The sequence below is a fragment of the Brassica oleracea genome, chromosome C9 (assembly GCF_000695525.1).
Source record: "Brassica oleracea var. oleracea cultivar TO1000 chromosome C9, BOL, whole genome shotgun sequence".
NCBI classification, from domain to species: Eukaryota; Viridiplantae; Streptophyta; class Magnoliopsida; order Brassicales; family Brassicaceae; genus Brassica; species Brassica oleracea.
The window spans coordinates 38,992,270-39,000,537 of NC_027756.1; positions in this window are offsets into that span (position 1 = coordinate 38,992,270).

Sequence of the window (8,268 nt, forward strand, 5' to 3'; positions counted from 1 at the left end):
TTGGAGAGTAAAATGTAAAAATTCAATAATTTTGTTATATAGATACTGATTTAAATAATACATAAATATGAACAATTATTTTCAGAATTGTTTAGTTTTGTACCCAATTAAGTTCAGAAACCATAGTCTTAAAAACTTAACTTCGAAAGGCATATGTTACTTTTAAAAACAGATTGTGTCCGGTGTGTTTTAAGGTTTAGCGAATTTTGTCATGTATTTTGGTTCTAAATAACGTTTAAAATATAAATTAAAACTCAGTAGTATAAAGATATTTAGTAAAATATGTTTATAGCTTTCCCCGATTAAAACTAAATAAAATAAAGTTCTAGAAGTTAAAATATACTGGATTAGCCAAAGACAATACGATTTCAATATTTGGTTAAAAAATTAAAATAAAAACATTGTTAAAGACAAGAGAAGACATTTACGATATATATCGTGTTTCATTAAATTTACGCTAACAAAAATAAAAAAGTGAACTTAAAGATTTTTTTTTGGTTCCAATTTAGAAAATTATTAATAAAATAAACGATCAAAAACACAACTAGATCAAAAATAATTAATGATTAATAAATAATCAAAACATATTTTTTTAAACTAAATCAGTTTGAATAGCTAACAAAATAAAAAATAGATTAAACTCTATAATATACCATGAATTTAGTGGAAATTTTAGTGAAAAAGTAACAGTTTAATTTAAAATAAATATGATAAAACTCAGTACATAAAATTGAAGAATGAATAGAAAAATTAATAAGAATAAAAAGAGAGAAGTCAATTTATTATATTGTTTTCCACATTACATTAACATATGACCGACCACCATTCACTTGCATCAATCACATGATACATCTATTTAGTGATAAGAATTCTCTTCGCTGGTAATGGCCCAAGGTCAATATATAAAAAATATACAAAAGTATTTCCAAAAAGGAACACCGACTTGAGGCTTTTTCATATCTAATCAGCCGTGGAAGGTGTTTTCATTTCAATGCCATGTACTTTATGGCGCAACCATGTTATGCAAAAAAGATAGAAGTTTTGAAAATATATACTTGGACAAACTTCAATGGAGACAAAGCAACATATGATCAATGTTGGCGTAAGTCATACAATTCTTATGTTACGTAACAACACTCACGACAATAATGTGAAACCCCCATCAACATAAAATTTGTGTATTTCATAAAACCCATTTTCTTAAGTTCTGATTTAAATTGCACAACTATTAGCCAATCCATTTTCGTTTACAAATAAAACAATTTTCTCATGCTTTATTCAAAAAAAAAAGAAAAATTTACAAACACCATTAGAACAAAAATATAGTTACCTAACATATAAATTATCGACCCAAATGATAGCTAAATTTCACACCCGATCAATGTCATTTTTTTCATTTTCCTGGAAACATTTCACCACTTTGTAAAAAAGCCAAAAACCATCAGATAAGTAATAAAACTAAACAAAAAACCTGACCGACATTTTAGAACAACAAATGCCAAGCCTAAATTTACGATAGCAATTTACACATAATTGGAGAGAGAGTAAGCAACACAGCTTGCATAATTGGAGAGGAAGGATGCTACAAGAATAAGTGGAGCTAGGGGAAGGCTGTTACTACCTACTTATGTGCTCCGATGTTCCAAGTTCGGTTTAGATCCAGTAAGGTTCAATACTGTGTCTACTCTGTTTTTCTTTCATGTAATTTGAATCAAGATCAGTTAATAAAGACATAGTTTTCAACTTGAAGAGTACATGATTTTCATTACGAGAAGATGATCAAATTTTGAAAACAGATACCTTCCGAGCTACTCACACTAACAAAAGGGTATTTACAAAAGATAATATCAAGTTTTTCTTAACATACTTTTTGGCATACTCATTGCACTTGCAGGGCATCACTAATCCTATATCATATTACATTTTCTATTCCTATATCATATTACATTTTCCTCAATAGAAGAAGGACATCCTTAAATATTTGGGCCAGTAATTTTTATGGTCTTTTTGTAACATTCTTACATTTAAGCCGGCACATGGTTGTCAAATGAATAGAAAGATAAATAATGCCAAAAAAATAGTTAGCTAACTACTGGTCATTCTAAAATAATTGTAAGTGTATTGTCATTGAACTGAACCAAACAATAGTAACTGAGTTTCCTTACTTTTTTCGTTTGGAGAATAATAGCACTTTTTGTCGTTTTGGTATTAAAGATCGGACGAAGCACTCAATCACCTATGCAATTCTGCAAATGGAAAAAAACAACAAGGATACGTATCTTTGTGGTTTATTACTTCTGTGCACAGGAAAAATCAAAGAAGGAAAAAAGTTCCTAGATACCCTAGACTGGGAACACACACTACCTACATCCGATCGTTGCTGGAGTAAATTAAAAAAACACTCAGTGTCTATCCTATTCAGCCGGAAGACATATATCTAAAGAACATGGCCAGACTCAAACCTCCGAGAAGTTACGACCTCCAAAACATAAATCATCTATGCAAGAATTGTTATTACTTCATCAGAGTTGAGAAATTTGTCGATTACATTGTTCATAGATAATTAAAAAAAATGTCATTGTTTACTTTGCTTTTTAAAGACAAAGCTGATTTTACAATTCTTCTGTCATGAATATTTAAAAAATCTTTAATTTATTGTTTGCTTTACTTTTGAAATTAATTACTACTCCCTCATTGACTCTTACCATCAACTTTCCGTTTAGGATAAACCCATAAAATTCAAAAAATAAATAAAATCTTCAATACATACGTAAAAAAAAATGCATCACCCCCGTTAGTACAGAAAAATTACATTTTCACTCAGCAGGAGTCAAAAAACGCATTGGCATGACGTCGAAAGCTAAGGACTCCAAGCCTGAGATCTACGAACATTTATTCATAAAATCTATTATTAGTTCACGAACCTCAATTCTTAATTGGCAAGAACTACTAATTCTAGCTCGATTGGAGTAACAACTAACAGATGAAAATGAAACTAATTGAATTCAAAAGAGGAAACAAAGTCCGAACCCGGCGCGTAGCGCCGGAATACCCCTAGTTTTAAATATAAGGGAACAAAGATTGCGGCTTGATTGAAAAATCAGTAAAAATACTCAGTAATTACATTTTTAAAAAGAAGCATGTGTTTGAAAACCAAAGCTACATTTATGTTTGAAATATTCTATCATAAATTCACCTAATTTGCTTTTCAATCACGCCATAAAGATTGCAATCACGTTATATAATTTGGAAGATCACCTTTTTTTTAAGGATTCGTGTAACAATATTATCATAAATTCACCAAGTAAAATTTACTTGTATATCAAATAAAAATATTGCATTGAAATCGTGTAACAATAGTTTCGCCTTATATTAAGTTAGTTCGTCAAGTTATTAAAGTCAACATTACGAAAATATTGTAATTTTGCATACACGAAAATGGCAAAGAACACTACAACAAAACAACACAGCGTCAAACTCTTTCAATAATATGGACGGACGCCATTATTAAATCGAATTACATCATATTATAATGATGGACCTAATGGAACATTGTAGTAACATGGATTATTCATGACAAATAATATATAAAACATTTTGTGTAAAGGCTAAAAGACAACAATCAGGATAAACTATTTATACAAAACTTTTATAAACTATTTTACTGCTATGTTGACAAATGTAATGTATGTAACCAGATCGCATATTTGTTATAGAGAAAAAACGAATCAATGTCATTATTTGTTTATTCACCGGTTTATTTGAAAACATAATAAAAAGGTTAATATGAAATCAACTATAACATGTGATAGCAAATTTAATAACTAATGGCAAAAAATGTAATTAATCTAGTAAAGAAGGGGTAATTGAATAAAGAGGGTGAGAATGAATATGGTGTTGCCACCTAGAAAATGATATTCATGTTAATACCACATGAACTAAAGGTTAGTTTGTATGAATGCTCTTGCTTTAATATAAAATGGATATATTAAAAAAAAACAATAGAAAAAACCTGTAAATACAGACTGTAACATGTGTTTAAAATTGGACCCTACGTTCCTTTTGTTAAGTTTATAGCATTTGTCATGTAACTCTTTTCCTTTCACAAATTAAAAAAAGCCTTTCAGAAATGGACATGGTGGTCATAAAAGCCATTTGATGATGTTGGGAAACATATCTTATATATTTAAAAATATACTTATTATATTTTAAAAATTAATAGACACATATATATTATAATATATACCAATTTAGAATTGAAAAAAATGTTTATATAAAAATAAATGAAAACAAAAACCTGCACGGTTGCGCGGGTCGAGATCTAGTAGTATAATTAAATGGCAAGAGTAAGTGATCAGAGTTAAAATGAAAGAGTAATAAACATTTTATCAAATAGTCTCGGATGCAAAAAGAATATAAAAAAGTTTAGAAATTTCATAACATATATAATATTCAATGCGGTTTTTAGGTTCTATAAATTTTAAACAATATTTCTTTACTTTAATTTCTAAATATAGCATGTAACAAATGTGATGAGAAGACGTATAATTATTTTTTTCAAAAATTAGTTACATAACTAAATACAAATCAAATGCATGGTTTACTTCTATATTAAAAAATCTATATATTTTATAAGCATACATAAGTATACGTAACCATCATATTTTAGTTATATTTCTATAAAATAAAATTATAAAATTATAATGCTTTTACTTAGATTTAAAATTAATTGAAAATTAACTAATTTATCAGTTTATAATATTTTTGTTCAATTTTTTAAAATTTTTGGTTGAAATCCACGCATGGACAAAAAGAGCCAAGAACAAAAAATAAAAGAAATACTCATATATCTGCCAAAATTGGTATTCAGCCATGGTCAATTGTATCTTGATCCCCAATATTACAACCAGAACTGGAATGGCAATCATTCTAGAAAAAAGTTTACATCTTCTAAAAATGAAGAACATAGTCTACAAAAAAATCAACAATTTAACATTGTACCAAAATAACTAAACAATTTTCTTTTCCATTCAGTTAAATACGTAGTTGGTTTAATTATTAAAATTTTCACTTTTGATTTTTCCAATGTTTTAGACATCAATGACGTAGGATATCTTCACCCTCATGCCATAATCTGTGTCCTCCTATATTAATAGTTAAGGAGTTCAATTTTTTATATGAATTCATATTTTTACACACAAAAAAACATTAAAACTTAATAAATAAAATTATAAAGGGCCCAAAATTATTTATATGTATATAGTTTTATTTTCATCACAAAATATACAAATTATTACTGATTAAATTTTGAAAAATATTTTAAATTAAATAAATATAAAATGTAAAAGGCAAAAGAAAGAAAAAAATTACCCTAGAGCCAGTAACACTGTTGAGCTAAATTTGAGTGCTATAATTAATGTCACTGAGTTTATTTTGTGCTAAAGATTTTAATATCATATTATCATGACATGTGAAGTTTTATGAACTTCCACTAGATAATGAATGTATTAGCACATATGACATACCGTTTAATAAATTTATGTTAAGGATTTTTAATATCGTGTGAAGTCTTATGAACTTCCACTGGTTGATAATGGACGTATTAACATATGACCTTTCATTACAATATGTGAGATTCTTAACACCAATAAGATACAAGTGAATTGAAATGACGGATTATTATCCATATCCGGCAGAAATATTTTGCAAATCATACATATAGATGTACTGTGTTTTGGTGAATAGCTTTATATATAGCTCGATGTTTCTTTTGTTTTCCTTCGAATGACACCTTGCAAAAATTTACTGCCACTAATATTCGATACTCAATGCAGAGAATATTTACAATATTTGTATTTTCGGCAAAGAAATGAAACCATTTTTTTACTAAAAAAAATCCATGAAATTTAATCGGTTCGCATGGAAGGTCGTTGTCCTATTTTTTTTTTATTAATCTAGCTAGGGGTATTCCATTCCTAGTTAAACTTAAACCTCATATCAATCCCTAAGGAAATTTTGAATTTGATCGTTACATAGTTTGAATATATTCCAACGATATGTGTTACACTATAAACAATGTGGGTGCTTGGTGTAGCCATGACCAAAGACATAGAAGAGGAGCTGAGTGAGACTGATGAGGATGAGCCAAGTGATGAGACTGCCGTAAGAGAAAGATTTGAAGCTGAGGATACTGAAGAGAACCAGAACCAGAGTGAGACATCATGTGAGCCAACCAGTGTGTGGAGTGGACCAACTACTAGATCAAGGCTGAGAGAACAAGAGGAGAGGCTCCAGGAGATAGCCAAAATCGTGGGTCTTGGATCAAGACAAGGAGATCAAGACAAGGAGATCAAGATAAACTATTTAATTACTTTGTAAGGGCTTTGGTTATTGGGCTTTCATTTAATTTAAACCAAAGACAATTAGGATTTTAAATAAACCAATTTCGTGGGTTTAGGATTAGAATTAGAATTAGAATTAGAATTAAACCATCTTGGTTTACTTCTAGGGTTTTCTGTCGATTTCTTTAAGACATAAGGGAGGCAGCTTTGCTTTCTCAACTTTCAATCTAAGAATTATTCAGTCTACGTTGTTGTCTTGTCCCTAGCTTTCTCTGTTCAGCTCAAGAACATTGATCTCACTTAAAGGAAGGAATTCATGTGAATCCCATCTTAGACAATACAAGGTGATCTTGTGTCTTTGAGTAGCAACCATCTTTCTGAGCAATCCATAGCTCTTTAGCAAAGTCCATCATCATCATCTATCATCTACCCACACGCCTTGATACAGATCGAGTCTTTGATTCTCTGTTTGCAAGGATTATCAAAGCATTTACCCACCTACAAGAGAGCCAGGGAGTTACAGTCCTATCCAGGCTACACCACAAACCTTTCTCTCGGTTCTTGATACTTGATTTTGTTTGAGGACAAACAAGGATCTAAGTCTGGGAGAGTTGATATATTGTGTTTTTGGCACATTATACGTATGTCTTACTAATAGTTTTCAAGGTTTTATCGAGTCTTTTTAGTCTTTTTCGAGTCATAACCGGTCTAGAGTTGCATTGGATGGAAAATGGACCAGCTAGAGGAAACGAAGAGAGAAAAATATGATTTGGAGTCTTTCGCGCGGAACAGCCAACCGGAGCAGCCTGAGTGCCTGCTCCAGCGACAGAGATAAAAAAAGTAAGTTTCCAAATATTTCGGGATTTGCCCTAGATTTCCTATTTCTTTCCTCTAGCCGTCTGTGGCTCCTATATATATAGTTTCCTATTTATTATTTTAGACTTACCTTAGTTTTTACGCAAGAAAAGACCTAAGAGAGAGCTTTGATTTTAGCGATTGCTACTTGTAAGGGAGAAGGCCTCATCTATCTCATAGAGAAGATTATCCTGAACCATCTGATTTCTTTGATCTATTATATGCAGTATTATTCAGAAATCATGCTTCTCTGTTCTTGTGTCATGTCTGAGTAGTCACCGAGTTAGTTTAGGATTCTAGGGTTTTGGATTTGTGAGCTAAGCATAAATAAGTCATCTTGAGATTGTCTATATTCATATATGTTCTTATTGCTTGCATTGAACCGATCACTCAGTGCATGAATTAGGGTTAATCGATTTAGCTAGCTGTTAATTGATAACTTGACACAATTTGAATGATCCTTGCATCCCTAGTCAGTGAGAGTAGATATTAAGGTGCATTGTGAACATATCGGACTTGATCTCTAAGGCTTGCCATCGTATCTTGATCCAAACGAGAGTTTAGACATCAAGACCGATTTGCAAAGGAATCAACACCACGAGAGTGAGTTGATTCAATCAGAGTGATCCGAGTTTAGACTTGTTATAAACTGGACTTGAATAATTGCTTGGTTTGCGATTTCATAACCTGAAGAAGAAACCCTAGACTAGCGCCTTTAAATCAACGCAAAACAACCTAATTGCTCTTTACGTTATTTACTTCTTTAAAAAACCCCACTTCGTTTTAGCTAAATTTTGATCCCAATAAGATAAAGTGTGAACTGGTCCTCTGGAATTGAATCTAAAGATATTACAACTACACTGATAACTTGACAGTAGACAAAGATCCAATTTTAGTGTATCAAGTATCAAATCACAATGAAGTGTAGCAAAGAGAGAGCAATAAATTGATGAAAGATATGTGTTTTTTATCAACTTACACAAGCCAACCGGTGTTACTGGCGGTGCTTGAATTTTTTTTACCGGAAGCAAATAATAATTATAAATAAAATTATTATTAAATATTAATTATT